A 17,220-nucleotide genomic window follows, 5' to 3' on the forward strand; every position below is an offset into this window, starting at 1 on the left:
ATCCTCTCTGACCCCTGCCTCTTACAATCCCTACTTCCCTTCAGATTGCTGCATGGATTCTTCCTCCTACAAGATGTCTGTCCTGATCCCTACCCCACTCCACCCCCTTCTATGCCTCCCCATCTTAATTTTGGATAAACTACTATACCTACATATTGTTTCACCCACTGAGACTAATTTAATTTTATATCTCCAGTGTCCAGCCCACAGCAGGAACTTACTTAAATGCTTGCTGAGTTTGTTAATCCTTGAAACAACCCGATGAGGTCAATAATATAAGCATTAGTCACATTTTACAGATGAGAAGACATGTTCCGTTGGGAAAAAAACCAGTCAATTTCAAAGACTTGAGTTCAAATCTCAGCTCTCGAATTTAGAACATACGTGATATTGGACAAATGGCTTAAGCACTCAGTCTCCATTTCCAAATCTACCAACAAAGAGGGAGGGGGTTAAATTACACGACCTCCAAAGTCCTTTCCAATTTTAAGTCTAATGATTCTAAGTGAAGCACTTGACTAAGGTCACATAGCTGGTAAGTGGAGGAGCAGGTGTTATTACTATCATGGTGAGTTGAATGTAGATAACTTCAAAGGTTCCTTCTAGCTCAGAATCTATGCTCTCACAATAACAAATATCAAGGAAAAAAATTGTATTACAAAAAGATATTGAGGTTCCAAACAACAGTATGACAAATTTCCAGCTCAGCTGAAGAATTTGGAATACCCCCTTGGTCCCTACACTGGGATTTAATCTGAATATATTAATAAAAATAGCAAAACAGATGTTAATGTCTCTTCTTCAGTGTCATTCCACCGATAAACTCATTATCAGTTTCTGACTTTGAACCATTTTGACAAAGACCTTAACGAAAAGAACTTTCTTTTCTGGGTCTTCAGCAGCTGTGGCTATAGCACTTTCAGAAGCAGTTGCCAGGTCATAGAGCCACAAGGATAATGACCGTAAACACCAGGCTGAAAGTATTGCTATTCCCCAAATCTTTAGGTTGAGCATTCTGGATTATCTCCATCAGGGTCTGAGAGGAGACGATGGGCAAGGTGGTGCTGGTTGCACATGTTGCCTCTTGTCTCTCCCTCAGGATGTCTTATGGGATAAAATTCAAATTCCTTAGGCTGGCATTTAGAGTTCTCTTCAAATTCTCTTCATATTGTTTTCCTAGCCTTATTACAGGGACTCCCCTGCATATAATCTACAATTCGGCCAAACTGGACCGGTAGTTGTTCCCCAATCGCTACCAGCTCTTTCCCTTCACCATGTATGTGTGAACGTCATTCTCTAGGCCACGTTTCCTTTTTTTTCCGTAATTGCTATTCTTTCTTGAAGGCCCAATTCATCTCTTATAAAACCTTCACCTATGCCTCGGGTTGTAAATGACCCTTCTCAAATTTCCTCTGGTCCTCTGGATGGATCTTTCATTTGTCTTTTTATCACATGTTATCTTGTGTCATGCTTATGTATGTGTCTCATCCCTCCTTATCAGACTGTAAACTCCTTGAGGGCAGGGACTGTGCCCTTTTTTTTTTCCTTTTTATCTTTGTATTCCCAGAATTCAGAAAGTGCCTTGAGCCCAGTAGGCACTTGGTAAACGTTTACAGAATTCTAATTCAAGATGTGAGTAATTTGTATTGGTTAGCTAGAGAGATAAATTTGGCATGTATACTCACACAGCTGTATATAGAGTGAGAGGTATCACTATACATAAAACAACAAAATTATAATGTTGGGGAAAATATCTGAATAATTCAGTTTGTTGTAGTCAAGTCATGGCACACAGGTTCAAATCCTGACTCTGCTGCACACAATCAGGGTGACTTTAGAAAAGTCACTTGACATCTTTAGATCTAGGTGATCTCTAAATCTAAATCTATGAATGTTCTCCAAACAATAAAATGAATTTCTATATATTCAACAAATTTATTCTCTCTGTTAACTTTAGCTCAACGAGTTTCTTTTTAGGTCTTAGCAGTTATAGGTAGATTCTTCCACTGGAAGGTGCCACGGTTACGCCTCAGTGCTAACACCAGGCTGATTCAGTCACCTCTGGGGATGGCAAAGTCTGGCTGGAGGGCATCAGAGGTGAAGGGTTAACTTGGCAGACACCAGCAGAGGGCAGCCAAGTCCTAGCTGAGCAAGGTCTGCTGAGAACTGTTAGGGCAGCCAGCTGGGACAGAGGGAAGGGAGACCTTGGCAGTGCCGAACCCCTGGGGAGCCCAGTATTAGATGGGGGAAAGGAAAGAAACTGGGACAGCACAGGGGAAAGAGGCTAATGAAAACACCAGATCCAAGAATGCAGAGAATGATTAAAGCCTCAGGAGGTGTAGCCTCTACTACAGTTTCTTCCTTTCTTTGTATCCTCAGAATTTAGCACAGTGCACAGCACACAGTAGGCACTTCATAAATGCTCACTGACTGACTGAGCAAAGGGTGATGGATGGAAGCCATAAAGGAAAGAGCACTGGAATTGTATTCAGAAGAGAAGGGGTTCGACTACCTGTGTGACCCTGGCCAAGTCCCTTAAACTCTGTGAGCCTCAGTTTCTTCTTCTGCAAAAATGGGAATCATAATATCTCTCTGCCTCTTTGGGTGGTGGTGAGGAACAAACAAGGGAATGTTTTTAAAGTGTTCTGCAAATGTTAGATGATATATAAATGGAAGCCATTATTATTAACTCTGAGGATGGTTCACTGCTGAGAAGAATATAGAAGAGGTGAGGTCAAGCAGTTTATAGGCTCCTTCTGATCCATTCAAGGACTCGCTCTTGGATCCTGGATTAGGAGAGCACAACACAAATTCAAATCTCCTTCCTCCAAGAGACAGAACTTAGTAGAATGAGTTAGAATGTAAGATCTTTGAGGGCAGATCTCTGTCCCAGGCTGTCTTCTCTTCTCAATACTATTTCACTTGGTGATCTCATAATTTCCAATATATTCAAATATCATCTCATGTGCTCTTATTGGACAATTTTCAAATCTTTCTATTCATCTTTAACCTCTCTCCTGACCTCCAGGCTTACACCTCCAATCCGTCCATTAGACATCTTGAACAGGATGATTCATACACCTCTTAAAGTCAACATGTCCAAAACTGAACTCAACTTTCCCTCAAAACCCTTCCTTCTTCCTAACTTCTCCATTACTGTGGAGGGTACCACCATCCATCCACACTTGGAACTATCAGTTACAGCAAATGGAGAAGTTTTAAATGCTGTTGATAAATTCATTTAGCTTGGTAGTGTACTTTCCAGGGATGTACACATGGATAATGAGGTTGATGCACGCATTGCCAGAGCTAGCTCCGTGTTTGGGAGGCTCCGAAGGGAAGTGTGGGAGAGAAGAGGTATTAGATTGACTACCAAACTGAAGGTCTACAGAGCCATTGTGCTGACCTCATTGTTGTATGCCTGTGAAACCTGGACAGTCTACTAGTATCATGCCAGGAAACTGAATTGCTTCCATTTGAATTGTCTTAGGAAGATTCTGAAGATCACGTGGCAGGATAAGTACTGAGGTCCTTACTCGAACCAAGTATTCATACTCTGCTTCAGAGAGCGCAACTCCCTGATGGGCTAGCCACATTGTTCAAATGCAAAACATACACTTGCCAAAAAGACTTATTTTATAGAGAACTCACAGAGCAAGCATTCACATGGTGGTCAGAAGAAGTGATACAAGGATACTCTTAAGGTCTCTCTCAAGAACTTTGGAATTGATTGTGTGACATGGGAGACATTGGTACAGGACTGCTCAGCATGGAGTGCCCACATCAGAGAAGGTGCTGCGCTCTATGAGCAAAGCAGGATTGAAATAGCTCAAAGGAAAGGCAGGATGCGCAAGTTTGGAGTATCCACCCCAAATGTTCACAGGGACTATTTGTGCCTGACCTGTGGAAGAGTTCAGATTGGTCTGATCAGCCACAGTCAGACACATTGAAACTCGACTCTAGCATAGTGATGTCATTTTGGTTCTGTTCAAGAATGAAGGACAACAACCAACTAAGTTACCCAGATATACCCTCTTAGTTATCCTCTTAGTTATCATGGATTCCATACTCTCATCTCCAAGATCCAATCAGTTAGTAAGTCCTGTGATTTCTACTTCCTTAATATCTCCTAGCCTCCTTCTATCAGGCATCACTGCTACTGCCCTGGTCCAGGTCCTTATCACCTCATTCCTGGACTAATGCAATAACCTACTGGTTTGTGTCCCAGCTTTGTCTCTCCCCACCACAGTCTAGCCTCCGTTCAGTTGTCGATATGATCTTCTTAAAGTGTAGGTCTGACCATGTAACCACCTTTTAAAATAAACTCCAGTGGTTTCCCATCACCTCTAGGATCAAATATAAAATCCTCCCTTACCTTTTCCAGTTTTTTTTTTCCCATCTTACTCTCCACTACCCAGTGACACTGACCTTCTTGATCTTCCCTGAACAAGATACTATCTCTTGACTCTAAATTTTCATTGACTGTCCCCTATGTCTGGAATTCTCTCCCTCCTCCTCTCTGCCTCTTGGCTTCCCTGGCTTCCTTCAAGTTCCAGCTAAAATCCCACCTTCTACAAGAAGCCTTTCCTGAACTCCCTTAATGCTAATGCCTTCCCTCTGTTGATTTTCTCCAATTCATCCTGTATATATCTTATTTGTACTTAGCTGTTTGCATATTATCTCTCCCATCAGAAGGTAAGCACCAATCTTTTATCTTTCTTTGTATCCCCCAGTATTTAGCACAGTGCCAGGCACTCAAGAGGTGGTTAATAATGCTTTTTATATTCCTTCATTCATGGGGTAGAGGAAGGAATTACCACACTGGAGGGGGGAATTAGCATGCCTAGATTTTTTTCAGGGGAGAAAACCAAACCAACAAGTAAAGGTAAAAGGCGGATTAGTTTGTAACCCAGTAGAGCCTAGGACTCAGAAGACCTATCCCCTAGCAAGGTAAGTCAGGCTACCTAAAAGTGTGGTTCATCCCCTCAGTTCACCTGAAGCTCTCTTTTTGATCTTTCTGATTGGGGAAAGGAATGGAATGAACATTTATATAGCACCTACTGTGTGCCAGGCATTGTGTATTATCTCATTTGATCCTTACGATAAGCCTAGGAAATAGGTGCTATTATTATCCCCGTTTTACAGATGAGGGAACTGAGGTAAACATAGGTTGGGCAACTTTCCCAGGGTCACACAGCCAATATGTGTCTGAGGCTGGATTTGAACTCCTGACTCCAGATTCAGTGCTTTATCTACCGGAGGGTATACAATGGCAAGGAAACTGCTCTGGGATTCATCCAGGAAGTATGTCCCAAGAATAAGGTTAGTTGAGCACCCAAATGGATAACTGAGAATTAACTCTATTTCTGTTGATGCCACATTTCCTGTTCTCCCCCATGATCTAATAAATTCACCAAGGGTAAAAGCTATGTCTAATCTTGAGATCATACTCCCATTGGTCTACAGTACATCCTTAGCCCTCAGTCAATAAATATTGTGGAATGTCTGATGAGTAATGAAAGGTTGAACAGGAGTTGTTTCAGTGCCCAGTCACACTCAGGAACCGGCCAAAGCAAAGGCAGAAACCCAGAAATGGGTGAAGTCATTTTTTAAATTTAAATGTAATTTTTCATTGAACAGAAAAAGGGAAAAAGAAAACAAATACAACTATGCATATTTAAACAAAGCAAATTCCCACAGTGGCCATGTCCAAAATCTACGACTCTAGAACTTTGTTGTTGTTACTAACAGGTCTTGACTCATGCTAGCATTTTTGTCATTGCCTCCCCTTGTAGTCCACAGGAGGGGACAATTTAAAAAATCTTTTAGTTTAAACAGAAACCTATGAAGCATTCTCATCCCATGGTACTACAAATTCCCAGGATGAAATTAAAATATTACTGTCACTTGGAATAGAAGTAAAGAATTTAGATAGCCTAGAAATCCTGAAGTTGAGAAATGTTCTGGCATCTTTCCCTGTTATAGAGGAAGTTCATTAGCTGTGTGGTTTTCATTGAAATAAAAAAAAAAAACAACAAATTCTTTCTACTAGCTGTAGTCCAATGTCAGGCCCCACAACAGGAGAACCTGGAGAGATTTCCTAGTCATCTAACCCATAGCATTTATGGCAGAACAATCTTGCTATATGCCTTCCTCACCTCCTGACAAATTCAAACCACTATTTGAAAGGACTAAAACCAGAAGAAAAAAAAAAGAAATCCCTGTGTGCTTTAGCCCATGTTCACCATTTATATCTACCAAAATGTCAAGACTGTGTTCATTAGATTGTGACAAACCCTAAGAGAAATGATGGGGCAGTTAGGTGGCTCAGTGGATAAAGCAAATGGATCTGAGTTCAAATCCTATTTCAGATACTTACTAGCTATGTGACATGGGCAAGTCACTTAATTCTGATTGGCAGAGAAAGACAGAGAGATAGAGAGAGAGAAAGAGAGAGAGAGAGAGAGAGAGAGAGAGAGGAAGGATTCTCTGGTGAAAAGTGATTTTTTAAAAAAAATCACCTTCAATTATTCTATTGTGAATTGTTCCTCTTGCCATGTTTCTTGAATTCTTTATTCTTATTAAAATGCTTTTTAATAGTAAAAGTTTTCTCCAGCAATTAAAAAAAAAGACACAGAAAGGATTTTTCCTTTCTCTCACTTGCCTTTGGAGTAAGATGAAATTCGTTTTTATTCCTTATGGAGAATTAATTTCCTTGGAAAGGTAAATACAATGTGAAAATAATAACCCTAGAATTTTAGAGCTCAAAAGGTCATCTAGTACAGAGATAGCCCATCTTTTTCTAGAATTGGCCAACTAAATATCAGACCAAGTGGGCCACTATCCTTCCGTCCCTAAACATCAGGTTTAAATGTGTAGAAAATACTTGCTTTCCAGGTGACCCTGTGGATAGAGCGTTGGCCTGGAGTCAGAAAGACTGAGTTCAGTGGCCTCAAACACTAACTGTGTGACCCTGGGCAAGTACTTCATCCCATTTGCCTTAATTTCCTCATCTGTAAAATGAGCTGGAGGAGAAAGCGGCAAACCACTCCAGGATCTTTGCCAAGAAAACCTCAGACAGTGTCACAAAGAAAGACGACTGAACAAATATAGCTGCTAGCACCAATCATGCCTGCTGACACTAGTAGAGGGTAGGTTTTTGTGCCCCAGTCAGATTCCTGTGAGCCTCCAGTGTATAAGAATGTGTGTAAGTTCTGTCCAACTTATTTTCAGGAAAAAAGCAGTTAACTTGAAGGACACTTTCATTCCAGCTTTCTCAGTGACTTTCATTCAATTTAGCCTCCTTATTTTTTGGAAAAAAAAAAAAGTAGTAACAGCCAGCATTTATACACACACGTATATATGTAAACATATGACATGCATGTATGTGTGTGTGTGTGTGTGTAGTGCTTTGCTAAGTACCTTACAAATATTAATTAATTTGATCCTCACAACAATTTTTGGGAGGTAATCTTCATGCTTCAATAATTCTATTGGCAGCATGATCTCCCAGACATAGATACTCCCTCCAACGATACAGATTGTCACCCATTTGCATCTTTTCATCCTGTTCACTTGTCCATGTCCTCCTATAAGTTCTCAATAATGAATCTAGTGTGTTAGAGGCCTTCCTCTGGACCACAGAATCACAGAATCTCAGAATCAGAGGGGACTCCAGAGGCCATCAAGTTCAACCCAAATCTGAAAAAGAGTGCCCTCAATGACATGCCCGACCAGTGGACATCTAGCCTTGGCTAGATGTGACATGGGCATTCTGCTTTTGGACAACTCTAATTGTTAGGAAGGTTTCTTTGACATCATGTCTAAATTGGCACCTTTGCAACTCCCACCCATCACTCCTGAGTCTTATGGAGCCAAGAATAACTCTAATCCTTCTGCATGACAACCCTCAAATACTTGGCAATACCTATTCTGTCCCTGCTAAGTGTTTTTTTTTTCTCCTAAGCTAAACTCCTCTGGATCCTTCCACTGTTTTTGTATGACAATCTCAAGACCTTTCACAATCCTGCTTGCTTAGAGTCCATTCCAGTTTATCAAAGTCCTTCCTGAAGGTGACATGTAGAACAGACAAGGGCAAAATCTAGTGGGTCTGTCACATACCTAGTCCTGGAGAGTAGAACTCACATTGGCTTTTTGGACTGCCATGCCAAACTGTTGACTCATATTCAGCTTGATGTTCACTAAAACACCCAAATCTTTTTCAGATTACTACTATCTAACCACACCTCCCTTGCTTGTGAAGTTGAATTTTCTGAACCCAAGTATAACACTCCTTTGAATTTGGGGGCATCTTTAATGCTATTTTTCTTCTTCCTGTGATCTCTAGGTTGATAGATATATGTAGGCAGTTTTCTGTTAGGCTCCCTAAAGCCCTTTTTGTTGGATTTACAAAGCTTCAGGTAAAAACAGCCTTACCAATCAATTAACAAATATTTATCAAATAACTACTATGTTTCAAGCATTGTATTAGTATGTCTATCCCTGGCCATGAGCCCAACATTCCCATATCTTAAATTGTGGTTCACAAATCCAAATCCTGAATATAGATACCGTTTTCCTAACAAGTTCTTTACCATAGGTGGTGATGAAAACACCACCTGTGCTTCTAAAATTTTCAGTATTTTGCTGTAGACTTTGTAATCCTTTACAATGACATCTACTCTGTATTATTTCTGCTCCCGGGAATCTACCAGAAATGGGTAGTCATCATTATGTTTTATGAGTCTTAGGAACTTCGCTGTCACATCCTGGATACCTGCTACATGACTACTCCACCTCCTCTTCAGGTCATACACCTCTCTGATAATACTTTTTATACTCCTTCTTCTGTACAAATCATTGTTGGTAATATGCCATTCTGTATCTACCATGTGCCTCTCCAATGCCCTTTGAGACACCTGTAATTTTGATTCATTGGAGATTATGGTGTTCCATGACTCATGGTCACATAGCATCATCTGAGGAACGTTGGTGTTAAAAAAAAAAAGGTTGCATCTAAGGCTGTGAGACAAAAAATATTAATGACACTTATTTTTAAAACAATAAAAAGTATTTTTATAGTAATGTGAACGTTGATTTTTGAGTCAGTGATTCAATCAATCAACCAACCAACACGCAACAGAGCCTACTATGTTTCAGGTGCCATACTAGGCACTGAGAATATACAAGACAAAAAATGAAACACTCTCTACTCAAAGGAGCTTATATTCTATTGGAGGGATACAATAAAAGCAGCAATAGCCATAAAATAAACATAATTTAATAGGTAGGAAGTTTGGGAGGGAGGGCAATGATCTCTTTTTTTGTTAATACATCTATGATTTTTCCCCCAATCCTCAAACTCTTGCCCTTTTTAGATGGTGAAGATCTTGCAAATCAATCTCTCTATACTTTCAAAATTCACCTCCAGCACAGATTTCTTCCCTATGAATTTAGTCTGGTTTAGTTTCTCTTCTTATCTTTATTTTCTTAAATGTCATTTTGACTTCCTTAAAAAGAAAAATAAGGCAAATCATTTTATATGGGTTTATAATAAATATGGTATCATCCTTTGGTGTAGTTCTGAAGGCCATTAAGTATATCATGAATCATATACTGTTGGGGCCTACCCAAACAAAGTTCTAAAGCCCTTATTTTACAGATGAAGACACTACAACGTAGAAAGGTTCAGGAATCTGTCCTAGGTTAACTTAGCAAACTAGAGGCAGAGCCTGTTCTAGACTCAAGCTTCCCATTTCCTAGATTTTGATGCTCTTTTTTCTGTGCTCTAGACTTGGAGTCAGGAGACTTGAACTGAAGTCCTGGTACTGCAGTTTTCTGGAGGACATCACTTAATCTCTCACCTATGAAACACAGAGAATAATATTTGCATTATTTACTTTGCAGGGTTGTTGAGAGGATCAAATGAAGCATTATAAGTAAAGTACTTTGTAAAGAGAAAAGCCTATTTAAATGATAATTATTATTATTGATCAAATGACCAAAAGAGATAAGGCATATAAATAAGCTTCACAAACTTAAAGCACTATATAAAAGTATATCAGCTATTATTATTGTTCCATTATGAGCACATATACATATATACACATGTGTATACACACGCATATACACAAGAGGTTATATATAAATAGTGTATGTATATAATACAGAAAACATACATATGTGTGTACATGTGTATGTATGTTTTGCACACAATGTCCATGTATGTATGTATCTCCCAAAGTTTATTGGTTTGGGACTCTCAGGAGTGAAGATCAGTATATGAGGAGCAGGGTAGTCAAGAGTTTCAGTCTCTTTAAGTCTCTTCATTTTCTTCGGGCTTCAGGTGCTTCTGGCTTCCAGTTTCAACAGAGAACACCAACTCCACTTCAGGTGGTTGAAGGAAAAAAAATCCTAAGAAGCTGGCCATCTCCATCGTGTCCCTATACCAGTTTACTATAGAGACTTTTGGGAGTTTCCCCTTTGGTGAGATTTGGGATTCTCTCTTGGATAAGATGTTACCTCACTCTCCATGGAAGAGCTCCTTCACTCTGTACTATGTGGTATATATTCTCCTATGTATACCTTCTATGATTTCTGTTTTGCTATTAACTTGGATAAATGGGCTTCTTTGCTACTTCCTAAATGTGTTCATTGTGGACTTCTTATTTGTGGGAAAGGAGTTAAGCCTTAGATATAAACCTTAGGGTCTTGCTTCTTTCAATTAAAAAAAAAAACAGCAATCAGAAGTTAACTTGAATCTGAAAACAACATCTCCTAGACTAACAATATTTAATGGAGCAGATCTAGTCCCACACCTTGCCCTCTCTGTCTGAGAAGAGCAGAGTGGCCAAGCTTCTGGCTTTGACCTCCTGCTTCTCCTCCTGGCAGGGAATAAATCCTCCCTTGGACAACAGTGGTGGGGAGTGGGGGGAAGCGGAGAAGAGGCTAGAGATGACTATTCTGCTTCCCCTTGAGGCATGGTTAGAATATAATCAACTAGAGCAAGGGTTCTTAATTTTTGTTGTGTCAAGGGCCTCTTCTTCCCTCTGGTGAAGCCTATGGACTGCTTCTCTCAATGATGTTTTTAAATGTATAAAATACGATATATGGGATTACAGAGTAAACCAGTTATATTGAAATACAGAAATTTATAAATATATATATATTTCAAAAGTTCATGGATGCCAGGTTAAGATCCCTTCAACTAATGGCATTTCTTAGATGCTCATCACTGCCTGCCCTTCCCCTTACCCCAACTCTTCTGTGTCAGGCCTGCCCCACCTGTCAAAGCTAGCATCATTGAACCTAAGTGAATTGTTAGAGATACATTTGATGTAAAATGACAGTGATCTCAAACTCAAATTGAAATGAGGCCACTAAATTATACATAATTCCAACGACATATGGACTTAGGAAACCACACATACTAATTAGCTATGTTTTATTTAATTTTTATCAATTTTATTAAATGTTTCCTAATTACATTTTTAAAAATTTTTTGGAGGGGGGAAAGGCAGGGCAGTTGGGGTTAAGTGACTTGCCCAAGGTCACACAGCTAGTAAGTGTGTCGATGTCTGAGGCCGGATTTGAACTTGGGTCCTCCTGACTCCAGGGCCGGTGCTCTACTCATTGCACCAACTAGCTGCCCCCCCCAATTCCATTTTAATCTAATTCCATAGCAATAAGACATCCAAGCAATGTAGACATCCTTACTAGCTAGGCCACTAACTACGGAATTGGGGAGTGAAGGAAAGACAGACATAGTCTCTGAAATCAGTTTCCTCATCTATGAAACAAGCTGATTGCCTTAGCTGATCTTTAAGGTCCCTTTCAGCTCTAAAAGGTAATGATTGTACAATTCTAACTAAACCTGCAGAAGTGGGGGCCCCATCTGAGTATCAAAGGCCAGGAAAATGGCAGTGATAGCAAAATGATCACTAAAGAAGACCCCTCACTCACCTGCCAAAAAGCCATAGAGTGAACTAGGAAACAGCAGTACTGGTCCCTTCATAGCTAAGAAATAGGCCAAGGGAAAAAAACGAGGCCATAGCCCCAACCCTGGGGTTATGTGTGAGAATCAGGGAGAAGAGTGAAGGGTGAGGCCCCTGTGGGAGAAAACTGGTGAGTAGGAGAAATGTCTTTCAAATACATATAGACTGAATGATATAGCATGTGCACATAATCCTAACTTTAGTTTCTACTCCAGCCAAAATTCTTGTAAAATTAAAAAGTAGCAGTTACTTTTTTTTTTAAACTTTGTTTTGAACTAGGACTTGGAATCTATCAGATAAAACATCTTGAGTTAGCTATTAGATGTGACTACCTTTTAACCAGTTGAGCAGGTTACTTAATGTTGTTATGCACTCACCCGTTCTGCACCGATTCCCATGGTATCTGGACTCTCTGGACGTGCATTTGGGCAACGGTCTCCCTTTGGTGCTGAATATTGGTTGGGATGTCCCTAGCTAGTTTCCTTGCCCCTACCATCTCCATCCCATTCTTCTCACTCCTGCCAGGGAAATTCTTCTAATGCGAGTCTATTCCTGTCATATGTCCATTTGAAAACCTTCCATGGCTAATTCCCTACTGAATAAAATATAAACACCACAGACTGAAATTCAAAGCTCTCCCCAACATCCCTCCAACTGACTTTTCCTGCCTCATTTCATTCTACCTTCTGGACACTCTATGTTCCTGTCAAGCCAGACTGTTCACAGTTCCCCAATCTTGTCTCAGGCAGTCCTTTCTCTATGTGACCCATCTACCATGCCCAGAATGCATTTCCTCCAAATCTTCACCTATTCAAATTTTCTTCCTTGAAAAGCACAGCTCAAGTGACACCTCCTCACCTGACTATGACCTCCCCTCCCCCCATGCCTTTTCAAAGTGATCTTCCTTCCTCGTGCCATTCTGTTTGGCTCTTACCATGTTTTAACTTGCATAATAGTTATTTGTGTAGTCTTACTGCCCTACTGGAGTCTAAACCCCTCGAGGGCAGAATTGTTATCATTTTCATCTTTCTACTTCTAGCCCCTGGCATGATATCTGGAAGGAGTAGGTGCTTAATCAATGATTGCTATGTACTGGTCCAGATGAACATTCCCAGGTACAACATCCATGGGCATAATAGGGAAAGCAGTTCTGAGGTAACAGTAGTAGTAATAACTGGCATTTATATAGCTCCTACCACGTGCTAAGCAGTTTATAAATATTTCATTTTATACTCACAACAGCCCTGAGAGGTAGTTGCCATTATTATCCATTATTATCCTGATTCTACAATTAAGGCAACTGAGACAGAGTTAAGTGACTTGTCCAAGGTCGCATGGCTAGTATCTGAGTCTAGATTTGAACTCAGAGCCTCCTGATTCCGGGCTCAGTGCTCTGTCTGCTTCACCCATCTAGATGCCTGCCAGTCAGATCCCAGTACTGTACATGGAATGCTGTCACTTTGGATTAAGGAGACTTGGGTTCAAATTCTTCTTCCACATATTCCACATAAACTTCACTTCCTTATCTATAAAGTAGAAATCATTCATAACAGCATGACCCATACCTACGGTATAGTGTACAGTGACCTACAACCCAGTTCTCACAGGTTGAAATGAAAATCTATGTGCCTCTATATGAATGTCAAATTATATGGATCATTAAAATATCCCTTAAGAGCTTAAATGTTTTAATGGACTTTCAAAAAGCAATTGGTTTGCTCTACAGTTACTTCCAGGACAGGCCTTTAGGTATAAATTTCCATATCTTCCTAACTCCTTTGTCAGTAATGATCCCCATTTTGCAAGGACTTTTGAGTTACAAAAGAAAGTAATCCCTCAAAAGTGTGGATATTTTGACACTCCCAGTATAACCAATTATACTTAAAGCTCATGGCCTTGAGGAGAGTGTGGACAGGCCTTCAAGGGAAAAGGCTGTTCTGTGAACCTAGTGGAGCAGACAGAGAAACAGGAAGAAACAGAGATTAGAGTCTGGCTTACAGTTCTTTTGATGTTTCCCTGAGTCAACCTCTATGGACACAGGCAAGGCCTTAGAGAAAGGCTGAGGAGCTCTGATCAAAGGTACCTCAACAGACTTCAAATTAACAGAGAGACTGTGAAAAACAGAGCAGCACCTGCCTGCTAATAGCAATACATTTCACCTGATAAGGTTAATCTTTTAGTTAAATTTGAAGGTAGCAACCCTTTTATGAAACTAAAATCAGCTAGCTGTTGTGGCCCTGTTGCTGATGACAGCAAGGAAAATGCTGCCTTCCTTCCTTTGGACTGATTGTTGGGTAGTAGTCCTATTTGTTTTAGGCCTGATCATTAACTGATGAAGCAAAAAACTACGACCTAAGCAATTAATTATCTTTGGTCCAGACAAATGATAATGACTCCTTTAGGATAAAGCAGGTTTAAGGACAGAAATGGATTGAGGAAGAAGACTTTTTTTTATAATCTGCTGCTTTTAATGGAGTTAGGATATGTCAGAAAACCAATCCAGACACCGAAGGCAGTGTAAGATTACTAACTTTTCTATTCTGTTTGGTTAATTCCATTTTAGATGCCCATCATCCTGGTTGAAATACCTCTGCGGACCTAGTTAAGAGATAAGTAAATTAACTCAGTTGATATGGGGTTGGGGGGAGGGAAGGGTTAAAATGCTAGGAAAAACTCTAGCTTGGGAGACAATAATATTCTAAAAATAGCCCAGTTTCAAGATGTAAAGGAGTAAGACCTAACCAAAAACACAAGGTCCCGGGGTCAGAATATTATGAGTTAGAAAGGGAAATGAAACATATTGAAAGCAGTGTAAGTAATAGGTGAATACTTACTTCATAAAACTATAACTGATTTTTTGGTATTGGTTGATTCTGAGATTATTTCAGTCACTAAATATGCAGTCACACAAAATTTAGGAAACTAGCATACTGTGTATCAGATCCTGAAAGCCTCCTATAGACACAGCCCTTGCCCAACTGAAATGGAGTATAGGAGATCATGGTTTTGTGGCCTGGAAGAAATTCTAGTACTTAGAAAGCGAACTGTGGGGGAAGGTGGTCTAGGGATACTGGATTTAGAGGGGTTGCTTTCTAGGCCTGGGCCTACCCCACTTACTAGTTAGTGTGTGCCATCGGGTACTGTATTTCTTTGGCCAGGGTGCTGTATGACCCCTATGAAGCCCCTTCTATCGCTACTATTCCGTCCTACTATTGTCGTAGAAGCTGTGAAAATGCAGCAATGTAACTTCTCATCATGTTCACCTAAACACTAGATTTACAAGAAGAGATCAGGTGAAATGGGCAAAACCGGATAATGACATAAAACTGAGAATGTTGAACAGAGAATTTTTTAAAGTGCTATTCCAGATGGTGCAGATTTACGACCATCTTGTGGGGGGCTTTGGGGGGGCAAGGTGACTAATGTAATAATGTGCTAGTTTTGCACAGACTCACTTAAATATATTTTCAAGGGTAATATTTGAAATGGGCAACAAAATTCTACAATTTTGTTTCAATCCTGCTTAAATAATGGATAAGGTAACAAGAGAACTAAAAAAAAATGCTAAAATACATAAAACTGCATCTGTATAATGTGCATGAACTGTTTCTGCTTGGTAACTGAATGACAAATTGTAAAGGTGATACACTAGAGTTTAACTGCTAAGAAATTTTTACAATCAGTATCAGAAAGAGTGCCAAAATATGGATGTTATCAGAGGTTTCAAAAACTTGGTTCCTTCTGATCTGGAAACACAAGCTTTTTAAGAAAGGAAAACATGAAAACAATCTTGACCTGGTTGGAGAATACCAATATGTCCTCTGGAGACCTTTACTAAGGTGAGAGCAAAGGCTACCTTTTAGCCTCACTTTGATACTGTTGTTAAAAATCCTCCTTAGGCTTCTTTTTTTAAATGTTTTTTTCTTCTGGCTCTTGGAGGGGGGGAAGGCAGGGCAATTGGGGTTAAGTGACTTGCCCAAGGTCACATAGCTAGTAAGCATGTCAAGTGTCTGAGGCCAGATTTGAACTCAGGTCCTCCTGACTCTAGGGCAGGTGCTCTACTCACTGTGCCACCTGGCTGCCCCCTCCTTAGGCTTCTTACAAGATCTGAGCAAGCCTCACCCAAATTGGAGGCCATCCAAATATGTTTTTAGAGGTTGTCCCTTCTACTTGGTGCCGATAAACATTTAAGCAGTCATTCCTTCAGAAGTGCCATTTCTAAATGCTCTGAATGGCTGAACAAGTTGTGGTATAAATAATACAAGATTTTTAAAAATTGCTGTCTTGTTGAAATTTGCTCAAACCAAAGTTTTACCTATTTTATACTCATCTAAATTTCCCTCATGGGCCCTATTACAGCTATCACAAATCACTGTTTTCCATTCAGCCACATAGCATTTATTGCATCTTTAGCTTTTAGACCTGGCATCCTAAGCTTAGCCCAAAAGGCAATGTATTGGGTATTTCAATTTTAGTTCACTTTAGGTCAAAGCTTGCCACATCCTCTTGTTAATTAGCTTAACAACCAGTTACCCACCATCAAAAATGTCCTTACTGTTCCTCAAACTCCAGTTTCTGAACATTGTTTTTTACTCCCTGGCTAGTTTCCAGAGGTAAACTTCACTTTGTTCTGACAGAAATGAGTAATTACCAATTCCCTAAGATCCTTTAGAGCTTACTCATTAGTGCCTTGGCTTCAAACTGATCCAGAGTCAAAGTTAAAGTAAAACTTTAAAATTTTAGACCAGAAACTTCAAACACTAATCAAGTTTTACCTAGATGATATTACAAACTGCTTTAAATCAACAAATTAAATGAGCTTTTCAATAACACTACAAATTATCTAATACCTAAACACAAGAGCTATTTGTAAAGTAGAGAGGGTGAGGATGGGAATATCTGGGATATGGAAAAAAAGGAATTAATTCAAAAGTTCTTTTTATTGTCTATATCACAGGAACATAAACTGTGAGCTGAAAGGAATCTTGGGTCACTTTACATTTTATATTTCAATACTTTAAAGATCTGTCATTTCGTCTACAGATCTCAACCCCTCCACACTACAGAGGGTTCATGAAGTGTTATAACCCCAAGAATCCATTGGTTGGTGGCCAGCCACTCTGAATTTATATCTCTAAGGCTAGATTGGATGATGGCTGACCCCTTTTTATTTCCATAGGTAGGACCTGACAGATCTCATACTGGACTGGCACAGGCTTGGAGAACA

Source organism: Trichosurus vulpecula, chromosome 1, assembly GCF_011100635.1.
Source record: "Trichosurus vulpecula isolate mTriVul1 chromosome 1, mTriVul1.pri, whole genome shotgun sequence".
NCBI lineage: Eukaryota > Metazoa > Chordata > Mammalia > Diprotodontia > Phalangeridae > Trichosurus > Trichosurus vulpecula.